Here is a 21,948-nt window from a genome sequence, read left to right as displayed (position 1 = left end):
CTCCCAGCATCTTTCCTATTTTTTTATCTTTTTTTAAGTTTTGTGTGTGTAACCAATCAATTTTTAAATTAAGCTCATTATTTCACCTTAAATTTACATATAATCAAACAGTAAACCTAAATTTAACTTCTACCTGGATGATTACAATATCAAAATTAAAATTTGAGTAAAAGCATGTAAATAATATTAGAAAATTTTCCATATTATATTCATATTCCAAATGTATTTTCTTATCTACCATCCTACAAATTATACCTTTATATATCATTACCATTATATGTTTAAATAGAAATGACAAATAAGAAGAAATGAAGCCCCAGGTACGCTGTTGTTATAAATTGGTTCCAATAAAATTTATAATTGTTTCAAAAGAAATCTGAGAAAATAATACATACTCTTAGATTTTTCAATACATCTATGCTTCAAAGAATGTTAGCTTGATTACTTACTGATATATACTGATTTGTTTTTTACCAATGATGATTACCCAGCCATCTACTATAAAATAATTATATATTGATCTAAATGCATATAATGCTGATAGTTTTTACTGTGCACTAAGCAGATATTATCATTTGGTTGTATGTCTTAGTTAAAGTATACTGTCTTGTATAATAATGAATATTATGACTGAGGTTGTAATCATAAATATAAATTGTTTATATTTAAATTATTTTATGTTAACTGTGCTATAACATACTGTTTAGCAAATACAAATGTATTTTTATATTTTAGTAATTTTTAGGATTTGCTGAACTATTTTGATGAGTTCTTTTTGCTATGAAAGAAGGAATATAAATACATGGTAAAAATATTTTTTTAAATCTCTTTCATTAACTGTCTGGCATAGGTGCACAGCTTTACTTTTCCAGCCATACTCTTCAAAACAATTTACATTTAAATCTTAAGGAGTAGTAAAAATTGCTGTCTTAATATGTAGGTACATTTGTAAAACAATTGTCTTCTGATACTCAAAACAAAGCAAAGAAATACCTGGGAAATATTTTATATTTGAATGTTTTACTTAAGGAAAACTGAAGTGCTAAATCTTTTATACAATTTTATATTTGTTAGGATGGCTTTCCTTTTACTTATCTTATGGAACCAAGGTTAAGTAGAAAGTGAGATTGGTTCACAAGTAGATATATAAATGTTTTCCTCAGTTCTTAGTTGCCCCTTTTTAATTTAATATATTTAGCTCTGCCTACACTTGGCTTAATTTTAATCATCTCCCTGATCTCATTGACTTTTTGTATTTTAGCTTTATAATCAAGAGAGATATTCTATAGACAACTATAGAATTCTATTTGCTTTACAACACCTGTCGTTGCTAGCTTTATTTTGTTAATAGCACTCCTATTAATGTGTACATATTATTTGGTTATAACTGTTCTTATTTATATTATTTTCATCTGAGTACAAACAATTGTTATCTTCCTAAAAATGGAAAATTGGATATATTGAATTTTGTTCTATATATTGGTGTGAAAGAAAGAGTATAAATTCTCATTTAAGACAACATGGCTGAGTTTAGGTCAAGGGATGACTTGCCAGCAGCCAACATTATGATAACTACTGTGCTAGAGTTCAGGAATAGGACACTAGATCCTGGGAGAGCCATCCCATGGATAAAGGACATCAGAAGCCTGCCTGGAGACTTGGGGTTTTCAAAGACACCTGGCATTACTCTTTTTCATGTGTGACCTTTCCTTACAACATAAGAGTGCTGAGTCTTCACTTCTCAAAATCACTCCTTCTGTGGCTTCTCTGGTTCAATTATTCATAATTTTTCTCTCACCTTTTCTTCTTATAGAACATAATAAAATGTAAATGATTGGTAAGAAGAATATGAAAGCCATCCCTTAATATTACTTCCACTTAATCAAACAGTGATGGGAAGACAATAAAACAGCAAAGGGAACATTCAGAACAGTTCCATGCTTAGGGTAAAGTAATTATTAATGTAATTAGGAATGTGGATATGGTGTGTGGTTAGTGTGCTCCAATGATGGTCCACTACTATGGGAATATGAGAAGCACTAATTCATTGAGATGAGATCTAGAAGAAAAATGAGGTGTACTAAGCAAAGGGGGAATGATGCGGAGAGGCAGGATGAGATGAAACTGTGAATGGAAGCATATTGCAAGGGTCCGGTAGGAAAGAAAAAAGATGGGGTAGATATTACAATGCATATGTACAAGCATGATTATTTTCAAATAATCAATAACATATGTCAAAATGAAAATTTTTATGTATTTGCCATATTGCATTATTATGCTATAAGTTTATATTGTTTACTTATTTTCTTTTAGCTTCACTGAGAAATGAATGTAAGTTACATGTTTAGATTATAAAACATGCTGTATTTATAGATAATAGGCAGATAGACAGGTAATGAAACTGTTGGGAGAATAAATCTAGTTAGTATATCCAGAGTTTAGTTAATGTTTCTTTGTCAAATTGATGACATTTAGAATCTTAAAGACCAAATTTTTAGAAATATTTTGGAGTCAGATTTCTGGATGTGTCTGTGAAGATATTTTCAGAAACATTTATCTGTGGTGACAAGATCCAACCTAGAGGACAACACTATTTTATAGGCAGAAGACTCATAACGAAATGAAAAAGAGCAAAATGAGGAACATTAGGGAGAACACTTGTGTCTGAAGGAGCCAGCTTAAACAGCAAATACCTCAGACTTGCAACTAGGAAGTAGATCATCTGGCATATAGAAAAACTGATTAGAGGGTAATCGCCCAATATTTGTGCGAAAGTGCCTAAATCTATAGGACTCTGCCTCAATAGTTAGGGAGCTGGTCAGGTTATATTAATAACTAATGGAGTTTATTAACATTCATTTGCATCTTACCTGTTATGTGCTGAATATATCTGAGGCACAATCAATAGAGGTGAGCAGCAGCATCCTGTTCTCTGAGATCCATTGCAAGGCTCTCTCTGCCTCCTGAAGAAGGAGTTCTGCTGGCATCAGGAACATTCAGACAACACACGAGGGACAACCAGATGGCTAAAGGACAGCCTGTCCAGCTCTTAAGTGTGGTTTGTACACCCAGTGGGACTCCCTGGAAGCAAACTAATTTTTGCTTGCAAGCAGTTGTTATTTGAAAATAGCTTCCTGATTAGGGGTGGTGGCCAGTATCCATTTCCCCTTTCAGTAGTGGAATCCCATCTGGCTTGAACCTGTCCAGGCCCTGTGCACGCAGTCACAGTCACTGTGAGTTCACAAAAGTATCAATCCTGTAGTGTCTGGAAGATGCTATTTTCATGAAGTCATCCATCCACTGTGGCTCTTCCATTCCTGGTGCATCCTTTCACATAGCTTCCTTAGCTGTATGTAGAGAGCTTTGATGAAGAGAGATCCCATTTACACTGGAGGGTTCCAAAATCTGTCAATATTTTTATAATTTTTCATAATTTCTTTATGAAAAGATACTGAAGTTTAACTTCATACCATCTGGTGAAGTTCAGAAAATGTTATGTGAGTTTCAAAATTTTTTTAAGTTACATTTGAAAACTAAATAAAATGTTTTCTAGTACATATTGTATTTCATATGAAATCCATGAGAAAATACAGACAAATCAAGATAAAAATGAGTGCAAAACATCCATTTTGGTAGCTAGTTTTCACACTTCTGGAAGATGCTCTAATATGCTGGCTTCTGGGAGGATGGCAATTATTTTATTGAACAATGAATTTCATGCATTACAGAACAGACCATCCTTCCAAGTATTTTCACAGGTGCAAAAGTGGAAGAACTGCTGTGATGTAGTTAAGCACTCTCTGATTGCACTTGAGTCTCCTTTACAAGGCAGAATTTCTGACTGGTAACTGCTTGGTACCTGCCAATGACTTAGACTATGGGCAGGAACTAAAACTATTAGGGTATACATAGGAATGATTGCTCAAAATGTTGAGAATGGGTGACAGTTGAATGTTCAGCCATAGCACAGGAAATACATACCACTATTGTTAATTCCTAGAGAAGAGCTGAAAGATAGGGAGAAAATCTGGGAAATATTATTTTCTGGAAACTTCAATGACAGGACACATCACTTGCAGCTGCATTCCTGCACTGGGACAGTGAAAGATGGAGTTTGTTGATGATATTCAAGCATATACCAAGGAGCCAGGCTGATGGAGCCCTAGCTCCCCTTATTGAAGCAATGAACACGGGCGCATGCTGACGAAAGAGAAGCTATTGTCGTTAGCTGTGTTTCTGCTAACACATCAAGTTCTAACAGATAATTCAAAAGGTGGTCACAAAGATGGCATGTTTTAAATCGGAACACAAGTCAAAAGAAAGAAGCATAGATGTTGGAGAGAATATCAATGGAGGAGAAGGGAAAGTAGAAAGAAGAAGGAGAAAAGGCAGCTTTATTTTCTTTACCTGTGCTTATTGGGCCAAAGGTCACCTGATTTGGCTGCAAAGAATTAAATCAGGTCAGGTTGTAGGAGGTCACAACACAACTTAAGTTGTGACAATTTTATTGAGTGTAACTAGAATTTTTTTTTTTTCAAGATAGGGCTTCTCTATATGGCCCTGGCTTTCCTGGAAATCACTCTGTAAACCAGGCTGACCTCAAACTAAGAAATCCTCCTGCCTCTGCCTCACAAGTGCTGGAAATAAAGGCATGAGCCATCACTGCCCTGCATAACTAGATTTTCTTTTTTATACCTCAATCACAAACAGAATATGATGTCAACTGCCAGAATCAATGCAGTTGTAGTTGTCAAGGAAGCAATGATGATTCCAAGCTATTGAGGTTACACAAGATTAATGTATACACAAACTTCCCTATCAAGATGTCATGCTGCTGCAACTATAAGGGAACATACAGAGAAAAGCAAAGAGGCCTTCACACTTCAATGCCTGAGGGATTGTATCAGTCTCTCAGGGACTGGAAGGAACAATGTGCCCCAGGAGCCATGGACTAACCTGAAAACCCTAGGACTTGTGCATCATGGTTTCCTGAAGAGGATAGGGTAGCAGAAATCAGAATGCACTGTGCACATATGAAATTGTCAAACAACAAATATAATAAACTTTATGTCAAACTATTTCATATACATACTTGAAATTTGATGTTATTAAAAATCAAGTTTTAAAATATGCTAAAAATTAATTATATCTCTAAATTTTTTGTTAAATAACACTAAATATATCATCTTGAACTCAGATAAGTGCTCTTTTTATATGTATAATCAATTGTATAGTGGTAGAGAAAAGTAACAAAATACTAATGAGTGTCTGATATGCGATATCAGAATTTCTACTTAGATTCTTTTCATAACGTGTACATTAAATAAATTGGAGTATATGTGTGTGTGTGTGTGTGTGTACTATCTATCTATCTATCTATCTATCTATCTATCTATCTATACAGATACAAAATCTTGAACATGCTTATTCTAAATTTCAAAAGAATACAAATAGACTTTCACTCACTGTTCTTAGGATTGAAATACAGTAGAATAAAAGATTTCTAAATTAAATTTAAATTAAGTCGATGTTTTTTATGTATAATTAAATAATTGTTGAAAATGCTTAGGCTCAGGTAACTAGAAAGAAAGCTCAGCAATTATAAACAAGTATATCTCTTTCAGATGATCTGAGTTAGATTTTTAGTACCTATTTCAGACTTCTGCGAACATTAGTCATTCCCCAATTTATACTCAAATATATTCCAATACACATAAATAAGAAATAAATTAAAATTAAACTTTGCTCCTATAAAACATATTATACATTGTTAAATAAACCACCAAAATTAAGAAGTATCCATTACTGAAACATTCTCTTACGAGAGATTTCTATTTTCTTCCTTCCTCCCTTTCTTTCTTTCCTTCTTTTCCTTTCTTTCTCTCTCTCTCTCTTTCTTTCTTTTTCTTTCTCTCTTTCTTTCTTTCTTTCTCTCTTTCTTTCTTTCTTTCTTTCTTTCCTTCCTTCCTTCCTTCCTTTCTTTCTTCATTTCTTTCTTTCTACTCCAGATTTTATTCCACCCTCCTGTTCCACCCTTCAACTGTTCCACATCCCATACCTCCTCCACACCCTGGTCTCTACATGGATGTCCCCACCCCCATCCCACCTGACCTCTAAACTTCTTGGTGCCTCCAGTCTTTTGAGGGTTAGGTGCATCATCCCTGATTTTGTAGTTACTGAGATCAATTTATTTTTATTTTAATTTATTTTATTTATATTTCTCTTATATATTAGAATCTGACCACAGTTTCCCATCCCTTCACTCCTCTCAGTTCCACCATGACTCCTCTCTCCCACAAATTAAAAGACTGAAATATATAAAAATAATTTATCTACTCACAAGCTTCCTAGATTTTATATCATTCATTACTATATATCAGCAGCAAGGCATTCAAATTATTATAAAATTATACCTATTAAAATCTTAAAACAATTTTATTTGGGCCATTGCTATTCCATGAAATGTATTTTTATATAGTAGGTGAGTTGTAAGAAAGTACAAAATGATTTGCTAATTTGGGGGTTGGTCTATGTAATTGAATCACTTCTGTTTACTGAGAGTTGAGGGTAGGGCTTAATTTTCTACCTTTTCATAAAACTCTGGATATAGTGAGTAAATTACATTGCTAAGGAATGACCTCAAGGTTCTGAGACAAAAGTCTTTTCTTTTATTAAAGGTTTGTATCTACGAGAACAAAGAATTAAGAAACATTCTGGAGTAAATGATCCATGAAAAGATGCTTAGTACTTTGGATAAGGGAGAACCTTCTGAAATTTTTTGTCAAACAGAAGGAAGCCCAAGGCTATCTTTGCATTATCTGAGTGAGGCAGATAACATATCTATCACTCTTGAGTTATGCAGTTCCACATAAATACACATAAAAACACATGAATTGCATAGTATGAATACATGCAGATTGTGCATGTTGAACGAAGTACTGTTAAAAAGCCGGAGCTACCTACTTGCTTAAAATATCAATGCATTTTAAGATATGGTCTACCCTACATATTTATTTCAGTTTCTCTCAGCACTGGCCTCACTTACATATTAATTGTTCAACCATTTTCTCTCATTTGAAAAATACAGAGTCTGAACAATATAAGAGTGACTGTCGTTGATGTGTGTAATCTTGCCTATAGCCTTAGATCAATAATATTTGTCCAAATTGTACTTAGCTGCTATTAGGAAATTCTCAATTGATACACTTTTATACCAACTTCTCTAAATAGTGAATCCAGTTACCAAGGTTGCATCATTTTCTGAGCCACCAGAAATAAAGTCCTAATACATAGCATTTACACCTTACAATGTGGGTTGCTGCCAGAGCCAATTATGCCCTCAGACAAGAAGCTGACAATATAATTATCAGGGAACAAAAACAATACATTGTTGTATACTTTCTTTCTACCTAGTGTTATTAATGGTTCTTTTAAAAGAACAAAAAAAGGAGAGGTTATAATATTTGTTCTCAAAGTAACTTTCTCTAAATATATAAAGAAAAGCAATGATTAGTCATTTTTATTCATTTAATATTCACTGTGTTCACTTTCCAAAGCACAAAGGCCAAAAAAGAAATTAACCTTTGCTCTTGGTTTGATAGAAATGAAACTAACGTTAGAACCAGCTAGCATTAATATTGTTAAATTAAAGCTGCTAGGAAGACAGATGATGGCTTTAAAACAACCCCAGATGGTTAGTGGTAGATCCCTCAAAAAACAAAAATTCCAGCCTGTTTAGTTCAAAGATCATTAGTTCCCTTATTCGACAATTTGGGGCTTTACACTCATAATGTGAGAAACACACTGTGTTAGCTAACAGAGTGTGTGACCCAGGGCTAATTAAAAGGCACACATGAGCAGGGCAGGGTTCAGCAAGGCGGCTTCATTACACGTGGTAGTTGCTCCCTTGAGGCAGAACATCACAAGATTCTTGGAAGTGGTCCAAGGCATCAGTCAAAGGCAATGTGGTTTCCAGATAGCAAGGCTACTGAATAGGATCACAGCACTGGGAGCTGTTTGATCTAAGGGCACTTTTTATTTGTTTGTCAGTTTAGAGAAATAGAAGACCTCGGAGGGAATTGAGCATGCAGACAGAAACAGAATATGACCTTTGCAGCCGTCAGGCCAGACTTGGTGCTGGGAGGCTTCCTTTACTACCAGTGTGTTTGGCAGTCTTTAAGTGGAGATTGACAGATTAATTGAAAATCTGAAGAGGATGGTGTGGAGACTTCCCTGGTACTGCGATTGCCATCCATTGGCCCCCTCACCTCCTACAATAGGCTCTATACTAACTGGAAGCCAGCCATCTAAGAAGAAATGAGATCATGTTCAAGACAAGAATGATTCTATAAAGAGTCAGCAAGAGAGCTGGAAAACTCATGATAACAGGAACTCTAGTAATCACACTATGAGAAGCAGTGCAACCTCCATAAAAGAATAAGACATTTCTGAATTGTTTTTAAAGGTAGAGATCAAGACATTTTGAAGATCTAAGAGCAAGTGCCATATGCAACATTATATAAAATAAATTAAATGTATTTTAAATTAAATATATATCTCCATGTAAGGTAAGCCAAGCACCATGAAAATAAGGAGATATAAAGGACAGAGTAATCTAAAAGAATTGTTTGTATTCTGCTTGTTTTCTAAGTGTTTACTGGTTAGACAATGTGTGAGTCCTGTGTAGTTGTACTAGATGAAGATTACTATATAGGGAATATTTTCAGTACATTTGAAGTTTCTAGAGAAAACTAATCCTCAGTTCTAAAAAGAGAGTACTCAATAGATCCCTGTTTGATGTGTATAGGCAGAAAACTGTATACTAAACTGGTATATTCTGTGAATTTACATATCATGATTATGTACAATCTGCAGATAGCTAGGAGGTTATTTGAAAATACTATTTTTTATTATTAGATATATACTTACATTTAAAATTTTATTGCCTTTCATCATTTCCCCTCAGAACCCCCCCCCATTTCATCCCCTCTCTGCCTGTTCAATAATCCACCCACTCCTATATCCTGCCTGGCATTCTGCTACACTGGGGCACCTTGGTCTTGGTCTTCAAAAGACCAAGGGCCTCTCTCTCATTGATGTCCCACAAGGCCATCCTCTGCTACATATGCAGCTGAAGCCTTGAGTTCCTCCTTGTGTACTCTTCCGTTGGTAGTTTAGTCCCTGGGAGCTCTGAGGTTACTGGTTAGTTCATATTGTTTTTCCTCTTATGGGGCTATGAAACACTTTAGCTTCTTGTATCCTTTAGCTCCTCCATTGGGGACCCTGTGCTCAGTTCAATGGATGGCTGTGAGCATCCACTTCTGTATTTGTCAGGCACTGGTAGAACATCTCAGGAGACAGCTATATCAGGCTCCTGTCAGTAAGCACTTGTTGGCATCCACAATAGCATCTAGGTTTGGTAACTGTATATGGTATGGATCCCCTGGTGGGAGAATCACTGGATGGCTTTTCCTTCAGTTTCTGCTCCAAACTTTCTCTCTATCTCTTCCCAGGTGTATCTTGATCCCCCTTCTAAAAAGGACCAAAGTATCTACACTTTGGTCTTCTTTATTCTTGAGTTTCATGTATTCTGTGAATTTTATCTTGGGTATTCAGAACTTCTGGGCTAAAATCCACTTATCAGTGAGTGCATACCATGTGTGTTCTTTTGTATCTGGGTTAACTCTCTCTATTTTCTAGTTCCATAAATTTCCCTAAGAATTTCATGGGTTCGTCGCTTTTAATATCTGAGTATACACCATTGTGTAAATGTAACACATTTTCTGTATCCACTCCTGTGTTGAGAAACATCTGGGTTCTTTCCAGCTTCTGACTATTATAAATAAGGCTGTTATGAACATTTTGGAGCATGTGTTCTTATTACATGTTGGCTTATCACCTGAGTACATGCCCAGGAGTGGTATAGCTAGGTCCACAGGCAATATTATGTCCAATTTTCTGAGGAACCGCCAAGCTGTTTTCCAGAGTGTCTGTACCAGCTTGCAATCCCACCAGCAAGGGAGTAATGTTCCTTTATCTGCACATCCTTGCCAGCATCTGCTGTCACCTGAGTTTTTGATCTTAGCCATTTGACTGGTGTGAGGTGGAATCTCAGAGTTTTTATTTGCATTTTTCTGATGACTAAGGATGTTGAACATTTCTTTAGGTGTTTCTCAGCCATTCAGTATTCCTCTGTTGAGAATTCTTTATTTAGCTCTGTACTCCATTTTTAATAGGGTTATTTGGTTCTCTAGAGTGTAATTTCTTGACTTCTTTGTATATATTGGATATTAGTCCTCTATTGGATATAGGATTGGTAAAGATCTTTCCCCAATCTGTTGGTTGCCGGTTTTTCCTATTGACAGTGTCCTTTGCCTTGCAGAAGCTTTGCAATTTTATGAGGTTCCATTTGTTGATTCTTTATCTTAGAGCATAAGCTATTGATGTTTTGTTCAGGATATTTCCACTGTGTCAATATGCTTGAGGCTCTTCCCCATTTTCTTTTCTATTAGTTTCGATGTATCTGGTTTTATGTTGAGATCCTCGATCCATTTGGACTTGAGCTTTATAGGAAAATCTTATTTTTCAATATGCATTTCCAGTAAGAAATTTAGTATTTAACTTCATTTATATGTGTGTACATATGCCTCATTTTTAATGCAAATCAATATCTTTGCTTAAAGGACAATTGGTTGTGTTCCTCTGTGCAAATGCATGTTTGCTATATGTTCAAACTACTTGCAGTAATAGTTTCTTCTCACAAAAAGAGTGGAGAATCTTTGTGCCAACTTGAACTTATAAATCTTGTCATTCAGCTATATCCCTGACTTTGAATACTGACAAAGACTATTCTTAGACCTTATTTCTCATCCTGCAAAAACCTTCACATTTCTTAATGAATATCATTTTCAATTACTTTATTTTATAACAAATGTAATTAGGCATAACCTAAACAGATAGAAATTTTTTTTTTCTGCGTCTTATGATGAAAAAAGAAAACTGTGTAGAGAAGTGCTCCACTGAGTTATGGGGCCTAGGAGTTATGATTTATAGAAAATAAAATATGGGTGGAGAAAACATTTTCTTCAATCTTTCCTACTTTTGGCAAAAGGAGAAATAAATACCATGGACATAGAAAGTCCTCAATCAATTCCTTCTCACTGTTACAGCTAAAGAATGCAAAGTTGCAGCAAGCTAAGCAAAAGGAACTATAAATATTGTAATGAAGGTAAAAATAAATCATCTGAAACTCTTAAGAAACTGTGGAAATGGCATGTTTTAACTATGTTCCTTATACAAAATCTTGCAACCATTATGAAGTAAAATTTTGAACTTTAAACTTTTGAAACAATTTAAAATGTAACTTTAAATATATTTTTATATTAATAAGAGAAATTTTGAATAGGGAACACATAATATAATTATTCATGATTAAACTAAATTGCCACTAAATTTACATTTGCTTATAAATAAATGTATGCTACATAGCAGATTGAATTTTTTTAGAGTAGATATGAAGTATATAGAAATTTATTATAAACTTTCAGAAATGAATACAACAGATGCTCATTTAAAACTTTTGTTTATTTCTCTATTTGATATATGTATTTAGAAACTGTTAGCTCACTTACAATTAATTTAATTTGAAAAACATCATTTTCCTCTGTTGTGGCAATAATATACACAAAGCCCAAATTACCTTCCCATTTTTTCCTTTACTTGTTAATACATACAGCAAAATTTTTAAATTGACATGTTGGATCATATACCTCATGAGTAACTTGCTCATAGTTCGTAAAGCAATTGCCAGAGAAACACTTCCACTGCTTTAATAATTCTGTAGGCATGTAGTGTTTATGAGTCTACTAACTTTGTCTGTGTTTTCCAAAGAAGGTGATGCAGGCAAGATTTTATCTCATCAAAACACATTACAGAACTGAAGAGTTAAACACTAAATGTCTGATGTAGCAACACCAATAGCAACTTTTCAAGTAATAAATTTTTGTTGATATTTCTACATAACATGTTTACTATACATAGTAGAAGCTTACACTTGTTCAGAGTGTAAAACAAGTTTAAGAAAAACTTAAATACTTTTAATAACCTTGCAACTTAATAAATAGAGATGAGTGATACTCCTAAGACAAGAGCTACTGACAGATCAGACACAAGATAATTTGATCATTCTGCATAAATGATTTTCAGAAAGCCAATTGTCTTTACCTTCCACAGAATTTGATATTGTGTTATCCCATTGACTCCCTTAGCCTTGTTTCTTCCTCTTTCCTTAGAACCAAGTCCTATGTGATAAGGACTGTATATTTTTGAATAGCTCTACAGGCATATCGTATGTATGAAGAAAGAACATTGTGTCCACATAATTTTTTTAATTCATTCTTCCAGAGTTAGAAATACAGGATAACTAAAAATGAACATATGTTCTGAGACAAGATATTAATATCCATCAATATTATATGAGTTATAATATTCACTAGTAACAAAGTGTCACATTTATTTAAAAGATGTCTGCCATGAAATTGGTAAATATAATCTGGAAGTAGTAAGTCTGGGGCTAAACTTGTAAATAAAGGTTAGAAAACTCAAGATAAAAAATATAACATCTATTAAATGTTAATGGGATATTGTTTTAAGAAAGAATAAAGTTGGTTATGTGGAGGGAAGTTAAATAAAGAGATGATATATTGTGTCTCAATTACAACAATAATCTATATAAAGAATATGTCTCAATAGAGACAAAAAAAGTATTTCAAAATCACTGAAGAGCATTGTGTCAAGTCAATTGAAGTGGAGTAACCACTAGACATTGAAAATAGAAATGATGCAAGTCAGTTACCAACAATACTTAGGACTAATCTTTGTTAAGTCAATTTGAACAAAGGAATTTATAAAATAGATGTGTCTATAAATTATTGTAGTTGACAATTTTAACCTTTGTTTTTAAATCATATTTTGCAGGGTTAACTTTTTGAACTACAATTTCTCCTTTTTTAACTGAATTTTTTATTGGATATTTTCTTTATTTGCATTTCAAGTGTTATCCTCTTTCCCAGTTTCCCACCAGCCCAGAAACACCCAATACCATCCCTTACCCCATCCCCTGCTTCTATGAGGGTATTCCCACCTGACCCAATCTTGCCTCCCTGCCATTGAATTCCCTTACACTGGGCCATCAAGCCTTCACAGGACCAAGGGTCTGTTCTCCCATTGATAAACTACAAGGCCATCCTCTACTACATATGTGGCTGGACCCAGGGGTCTTTCCATGTGTATTCCTTGGTTGGTGGTTTAGTCCCTCATCTGCTTGGTTGATATTTTTGTTTTTCCTATAGGGTTTCAAACCCCTTCAGTTCTTTCAGTCCTATCTCTAACTCCAGCATTGGAGACCCTGTGCTCAGTCCAATGATTGGCTGGAAGCATCTATCTCTGTATTTGTCAGGCTCTGGCAGAGCCTCTCTAGAGACAACTATATCAGGCTCCTGCACTTCTTGGCATCCTCAATAGTATCTGCCTTTGGTGACTGTATATGGGTGACCTGGGGCAGTCTCTGGATGGCCTTTCTTTCAGTCACTGCTCCATACTTTGTCTCTGTATTTGCTCCCATGAATATCAAAGAAGTTCTCAAAAGATAAAAGGACTCCCATGCTAATAGATTGGCAGGATTAGTACAGTAAAAATGGCCATCTTGTTGAAAGCAACCTATAGATTCAATGCACTCCCTATCAAAATTCCAACTCAGTTCTTCAGAGTTGTGAAGAACAATTTTCAATTTCATTTGGACTAACAAAAAACCCAGGAGAGAAAACTTTTCTCAACAATAAGAGAACTTCTCTGGGAATCACCATCCCTGACCTCAAGCTATATTACAGAGCAATAGTGGTAAAAACTGCATAGTATTAGTACAGTGACAGACAGGTAGATCAATGGAATAGAACTAAAGACCCAGAAATAAACCACGCACCTATGGTCATTTGATCTTTGACAAAGGAGCTAAAACCATCCAGTGGAGAAAAGACAGTATTTTGAACAAATGGTGCTGGCTCAATTCATGGTTAGCATGTAGAAGAATGCAAATTGATTGATTCTTATCACCTTGTACAAAGCTCAAGTACAAGTGGATCAAGGACCTCCATATAAAACCAGTCACACTGAAACTAATAGAAAAGAAAGTGAGGGAGAGCCTCATGTACATGGGCACAGGGGGAAATTTCCTGAACAGAACACCAATAGCTTATGCTCTAAGATCAAGAGTCAACAAATGGGACCTCATAAAATTGCAAAGCTTCTGTAAAGGAAAGGACAATGTCAATAGGAAAAAACAGCAAACAACAGATTAGGGAAAGATCTTTACCAACCCTATATCCAATGGAGGGCTAATATCCAATGTATACAAAGAACTCAAGAAGTTAGACTCCAGAGAACCAGATAACCCTATTTAAAAATGGGGTACAGAGTTAAGCAAAGAATTCTCAACTGAGGAACACTGAATGGCTGAGAAGCCCCTAAAGAAATGTTCAACATCCTTAGTCATCAGGGTAATGCAAATCAAAACAACCCTGAGATTCTACCTCACACCAGTCAGAAGAGCAAAGATCAAAAATTCAGGTGACAGCAGATGCTGGCAAGGATGTGCAGATAAAGGAACATTACTCCCTTGCTGGTGGGATTGCAAGCTGGTACAGACACTCTGGAAATCAGTTTGGCAGTTACTCAGAAAATTGGACATAGTACTACCACAGGACCCAGCAATACCACTTCTGGGCTGTGGGCCTGTGTCTTTCTGCTGCTGCCTGGAACTGTGGCTCTCTCCTACTGATACCTGAGTGTCTCTGCTGCTGACACTTGGAGCTCTCTGCTACTGACAGCTGGAGCTGCATGGTACATTAGTTAGCTAAAAGGAGGCAATATATAAGTGACATATTTTATTATAGGAAAGAGAAAATAGGCCAGTCATGTAGAGAGAAAGAAAGGAGAGGAAGGAGAGAAGAAGAGAAGAGAGAGGGAAAAGAAAGAAAGGAAGCAAGAGAGAGAACAAAGAGCAAGAAGGAGAGGAAGAAGGCAAGAGGGAAAGAAAGAGTGGAGGAGGAAAACTGACCCTTATATTGTGTAAGGTGTGGCTATCTGTCTGTGGGAGCCGCCATGCCTGTCTGTGGTCAGTGACTGGGGTTATGGTCCAGCTAGAATGCTGGGAGCTTAGGGCTTTATCTACCTAACAGAGCACACATCTCCTGCTGGGGCAGCTGTGAGAGGTTGTGACTGAGACAGGGGCCAAGGACCAGTAGTTATAGACAAACTCCTTCTGCCCCTTGCAGGTAGAAACTGTCCACTGGGGTTCCAGGGTTCTAGGATTATTACTCAACTGGGCCTAGGTTGCATGAACAGACTGCTGCCCCACATTGGGCATATACCCAGAAGATGTTCCAACATGTAATAAGACACATGCTCCACTATATTTGTAGTAGCTTTATTTATAATAGTAAGAAGTTGAAAAGAACCCAGATGTCCTTCATCAGAGCAATGAATACAGAAAATGTGATACATTTACACAATGGAGTACTACTCAGCTCTTAAGGACAGATGAACCACATTTTCTGTATCCATTCCTCTGTAGTGGGACATCTAGGCTTTTTCCCAGCTTCTGGCTATCACAAATAAGGCCACTATGAACATAGTGGAACACGTGCCCCTGTGGCATGGTGGGCCATCTTTTGGGTATATTTTCAAGAGTGGTATAGCTGGGTCTTCAAGTAGATCTATTTCCAGTTTTCTGAGGAACCTCCAGACTGATTTCCAGATCCCAAATACAGTCTACAGACCTTAAAAAGGTAAACAAGTTGAAGTGCCCAAGTGAGGATGCCTCAGTCCCACTTGGGAGAGAAAAGAAAGAATTCACAAGTGGGGAGAGAGGGAGGGATCTGGGAGGGAAAGTGGACAGAGTCAGGGAGTATTGGGGGGTAGGGGTGTGGAGAGGGGAACCTGAGCTGGTATTGGGTGAAAGAAAGGACTAAAGCCCTGAGGGCCAGCAGAAAGAATGTAAACAGGCAACCTCAAGGAATAGGAGGTTTCAGGCAAAATGCTCCAGAGACCTAGGAGGTAATAGAATCCCCAGGAGTCAGGACCTTAGATGAAATGTCAGACAGTAGGGAGAGGGATTTTTTTTTTTTTGATTTTTACTTTTTCTTTATTACATTTCAAATGATATCCTCTTTCCCCTGGTTTCCCCTCTGGAAAACAAAACAAAACAAAACAAAACAAAACAAAAAGACAAAAAAAACAAAACAAAAAACTAAAACAAAACAAAACAGAAAAAAGCCCTATTCCTTCCCCTTCTGTTCCCCAACCCACCCTCTCCTGCTTCCTGGCCCTGGCATTCTCCTACACTGGAGAATAGAGCCTTCACAGGACCAAGGTCTGGGAGAGGTAACTTATAGAGGCCACCTCCAGCAGGAAGACAGGACACCAAGTGAGGGATGGGGTTCCCATCCTAAAGTCACATCTCTGACCCATAATTCTTCCTGTCTGAAAGAATTTCAGGGATGGAAAAGGAGAGGAGCCTGGGGGAAAGAATGTCCACCAACAGCCCAAAGTGGGATCTAGCTCAAGGGGAGGTCCCAAGGCCTGACACTATTACCGAGGCTATGGAGTACTCACCAAAAGGGACCTAGCATGACTGCACTCCTGAAGACCCAACAAGCAGGTGAAAGAGTTAGATGCAGATATTTGCACCCAACCAATAGACAGAAGCAGCTGACCCCTGTTGTCGAATTCGGGAAGGCTAAAAGAAGCAGAAGAGAAGGCGATCTTGTAGGAGGACCAGCAGTCTCAACTGTTCTGGACCCCAAGATCTCTCAAACACTGAACCACCAAACAGGCAGCATGCACCAGGTGATATGAGGCCCCTAACACGTACAGTAGAGGACTTCCAGGTCTGTGTTCATTCAGAAATGATGCACCCCCTCAAGAGACTAGAGGCTCCAGGGATTTTAAAAGTCAAGTGGAGTGAGGGGGATGGGGGCATCCACATGGAGATGGGGTGGGGTGGGGAGGAGGTGTGTGATGTGGAGCAGTGGAGGGGGGGAAATGCGGAATGGACTATGGAGTGTAAAAAATATATTATAAATAAATTAAAATTAAAAATTAAAGAAAAACTCAATGAATTTACTAAATTCTTAGGCAAATGGATGGAACTAGAAAATAGCATCCTGAGTGAGGTAACCCAATCACAGAAGAACACACATGGTATGCACTCACTGATAAGTAGACATTAGCCCAAAGGCAATTTCAATGTCAGAAAGTACCAATGGGTCTTTACAGCCTGTACTTTCTTTACTTTGTTATCCATATCATGGTTTATAATAATAGTAGATTTGAAAGGTTGCTTTTTTTCACAATACCCTTGCGTGGGCATGATAGGACAAGATTTTCTTTCTCATTTTCTACTCTGAACAACAGTGGTCCACTTAAAATATACCATTGGAATGTACTTCCAGACAGGAGACTAGCATAGTTGCCCTCTGAGAGGTCCAACAAGCATCTGAAAGAGTCAGATGCAGATAATAACACCCAACTAATAGACAGACCTGGGAACACCTGTGGTTGAATTAGGGAAAAGCTGAAAGAAGCTGAGGTGGAGGGTGACCTTGTAGTAGAACCAGCAGTTTCAATTAACCTGAACCCCCAAGATCTCTCTGACACTGAGCCACCAACCAGGCAGCATACACCAACTGATATGAAGCCTCCAACATATATAGAGCAGAGGACTGCCAGGTCTCACCTCAGTGAGAGAAGATGCACCTAACCTTTGAGAGACTTGAGGCACCAGGGAGTGAGGAGGTTTGGTGGAGTGGGGAGGGGGTGAGGACATTCTCTTGGAAGAATGAGGAACTGTTGAAAGGCAGACTGGGAGGAGGATAAGAACTGGACTGTAAAAAAAATAAATAATAATAATACTAATAATAATAACAATATTAGTGATAATATTATAAAGGAACAATGCTCGTAGACAAAAAGAAAGTACATATTTAACTACTGAGTTAAGGGCTCATTAAATTTTATACATTTTGCATTTGGTGGTCTTTTATAAATTTAATTAAAACAATAACTTGCATACTCGTGATATATTTCCTAAAAGATTATTTTAAAGACATATAGTCCTTTAGGAGGTAGCAGTAACTCTAAGATATGGGTGAGATAAGAGTTAAGTTTTTGAAGGTGTGTCTGCTTGAGCAGAATTTGGGACATTAGACTAGTTTCTGTCTTATCTTACTTCCTAGCCACCATGATGGAAGAAACTTTTTTTGTTGGGGGGAAGGGTTCAAGACAGGTTTCTCTGTATAGCCCTGGCTGTCCTGGAACTCACTCTGTAGACCAGGCTGGCCTGAACTCAGAAATCTGCATGCCTCTGCCTCCCAAGTGCTGGGATTAAAGGCAAATGCCACCACTGCCCAGCTTGAAAGAAATTTGATCCACGGTGAATCCATGGTGAAGGGTACGTTCACCATGGTGGTTGCCTCAGCAGTTCCCCAAAACAATAGAGATAAACGATGCTAGACTGAAACCTCTCAAACTGAGCCAGAAAAAAATTAGTTAATGTTGACAGTCTCAGATATGGAAGGTAACTTCTTTACTCAGGGAAGGCATCTGGACAAACGGTAATTCAAAAATTTTAATTATAATTAGGGGGGGTAAGTTTGGTTTTCATTTTATGATGAAAACACATATCTAAATGTAAATATCTAAAAAAAGATGAATGTTGTAGTAAGTACATTAATATGTAATAAACAGTAATTAAGTAGAAAGCAAGCATAGTAATGATTTTATTCATGCTCTTGACTGATTTCTTATAGATACATAAAAAAATCCTAACATTTGTGGACATTATGCCTAAACATTTTCATTATTATCTGTATCTTTTTATATAGATCTTTTAACATACCAAATTATTTATACATTATAATTAGGTTAGTAATGACTATAGCTATATGTTACATGTTAATACTTAAATGGTTCCTCTTTTTATATCCTTTGATTTCAATTAAAAATGTTTATCAGATATTTCTCATCTTTTCTTAGGCATGTGAAAGATTCAAATTTACTAGAGCAAATTATAGGCATGACTAATGCAAAATATCTAAATATATGTTCTTTCACATTGATTCTATAACAGTGTCTTCCTAAAAATTTTACTTGGACCCAATATGAAACTCTGAAGAGATGGAGCCCTTCACCCATTCAGTTTTAACCCTGTAAATGGAATTAGATGTCAACAAAGGATATTAGTGAGGATTCCTTTCTACATTTCTTCAGAGGGAAGATATAGCAATGTCAGCATATTTACAATAAACAGTAAGTCTACATCAGATCCGACATCTTGGATTTTCCCACCTTTAAATGTGTGAGAAAAACATCTGATTATTTAACACATTGTATTTACAATACTCAATTATCATCACATTTGAAGGATTCTCAAGGTGATTAACGTCATAGACTGGTTGTTGGTGGGAAGAGAGACTAAGTTGTTTTAGTTTCAATTCTTGTTCCTGTAATGATATATTCTGACTAAAACCTAATCAAAAAACAAATATGAAAACAAAATAAAAATCTAAGGGGAAAAAGAGTTTGTTTTAAACATTTCACAATTTCAAGATGTACCCTAACATAGTAGGTGATTCATAGAACAGCAGCCTGAAAGAACTGGTCATGAAGATATCCATTGTCATGAGCAGAAAGTAGTAAATTAATGCTTGGATGCTAGTGCTCAGCTGATTTATTCTCTCTTATACAGTCCAGGACAATCTGCTTAGACAATAATGGCACCACCAAATGTGTACTGGTCTTTCCCCTTCAAATGAACATCATTAAGATAGTTCCCCCTCAGACAAGTCCTAATTAGATCTTATCTTAAAATTCTCTTACTGAGACGTTTGTGTTGTTTTGTTGTTGTTGTTGTTGTTGTTTGTTTTATGTTCTGTTTTGGTTTGGTTTTTGTTGTTGTTGTTGTTTTTGTTGTTCTTGTTGTTTTGAGACAGGGTTTCTCTGTATAGCCCTGGAACTCACTCTGTAGACCAGGCTGGCCTCAAATTTAGAAATCTGCCTGCCTCTGCCTCACAAGTGTTGGGATTAAAGATATATACCACCACTGCCTTATTCCATGTGATTTTAGATTGTTTCAAGTCCAAATTGTATCATCTTTAATTATCTAGATTAGTAATTAAAATGAACTATCACAGAGAGTTAAACATGAAAACTCACAGGCTTGTATGTATTTTGGTCCCTTTTGTTTGCTTTTAGAAATGAAACTACATACACAGAGGAACTATAGTTGGTAGTTATCAACTAAATTAAATATGCTTTTCAAAATATATTTATCCTCAAAACTAATTGTTATATGTTGGTCTTTGAAATAGATGTAATACATTAAAGCTTCTAGGTTTTCACAAGCTTCATAGAAGCATCTCAAATCACATCGTCATTCTGTCTAAAGGAGATATTGCCAGATAGTAGACATCTATGGTTCATTAGTAAAATATCTCCAGAGCCAGGCCAGTTCAAACATATATCCAGATTTCAAACTATCTCAAAAGCAGTAGTTTGTTCATGTGTGACACCATCTTACCTTGCTTTTATTTAATGAAATGACACACTGAAGAATGTATGATAGAGTATTACGTGTACAGTTACTCCCCAACACCAGGTCTCATGAAGATTAATTCCCCTGCCATCCAGTTACAGGAATAGATGTAATTAAATTATGGATCAATACTAGAAACCTATTACTAGACATACCACAGTGAAGCCCACTGACAGACAACTAGGCTTGCAATCAAAGTAATAGATTAGAACTGATCCAGTAAAGCTCCATTAGCTAAGTGAGTCATTTCATCACTAATGTTCTTTCAAATCTGGGGAGCAGATATGGACATAAAGACTGCAGTAGTGGGTAGGAAATATAATTAATAAGTAACTTTTTTGTAGAAAAAAAGCATCCCAGTGCTTATATCTAATACTGAAAAGACCTCAATAGATCCATGCCTCATGTTAGTACTTACTGATGAAACCTCTTGAGCAGCCCTATAGACAGGCAAAAACAAGTTATCAACTTCTGATTTAGTCAGAATCATGTAAGGGTGGCTGCAGTTCTCTCAAGCCATGAATACATACCAGTGTGGGTCAGTCTTATTCCAGTGTTTTTGATGTGACTTCAGCTGTGTGATGAAGATATGACATGTCTTTGTTAATTTCAGCTAATAATGCAGCATAGGTTCTTAGTTCTACCAACTGCATAATAGTTTTCTCTGAACCATGTGAAATTATGCAGTGATAGATATGTGACATTATTCCTGGGGGCTGGGGGGAATGGTCAAACACCACTCAACCCAGATAGTTAAATAGAGATCCATGTAACAAATATGTCAGTGTCCAACATAATTAAAAATAAGGTTAGTGTGGTTACTTACAGGAATGTGTTTGAAGGATTAATTGCAAAAGTATATAAAGTTCAACGATGGCAGCATCACTAAATACCCACCCCGATGTGGGTGATGGCACATCTATTTTTGAATCCTCCTCCTTAGCAGTACTTAAAGCTATGCATCCTTGGGACGATGGTATTATGCACTTTGTCAATTTGAAGAAGTTGCTGAAACCTACATTCTGTTTACTTGGTGAGTTTTAATGCATGTTTCTGTGTAATTTTCTGAGTCCTAACGGGAGGAATCCCTTTTCAGAACTTGGTCTTAAGGAACTCTCCTGTAGTGTAGATGATTCAATTCAGGGAAATTTCTAAACAGAAATAGAAGACCAAGAGTCAAGGGGACAAAGACAAGGTACCTGGGAATTTCAGTAAACAAGAGAAACTGGGGATTTGGCTTATATGCCCTAGAACTAAGCATGCTTGTTTAAATGTTTCTTCCAAAGCTCTTGTCCTGGGTC

This window comes from Mastomys coucha, unplaced genomic scaffold (genome assembly GCF_008632895.1).
Source record: "Mastomys coucha isolate ucsf_1 unplaced genomic scaffold, UCSF_Mcou_1 pScaffold8, whole genome shotgun sequence".
Lineage (NCBI taxonomy): Eukaryota > Metazoa > Chordata > Mammalia > Rodentia > Muridae > Mastomys > Mastomys coucha.
The sequence above is the reverse complement of the archived record's forward strand: the minus strand, read 5'-3'. Positions refer to the sequence as shown.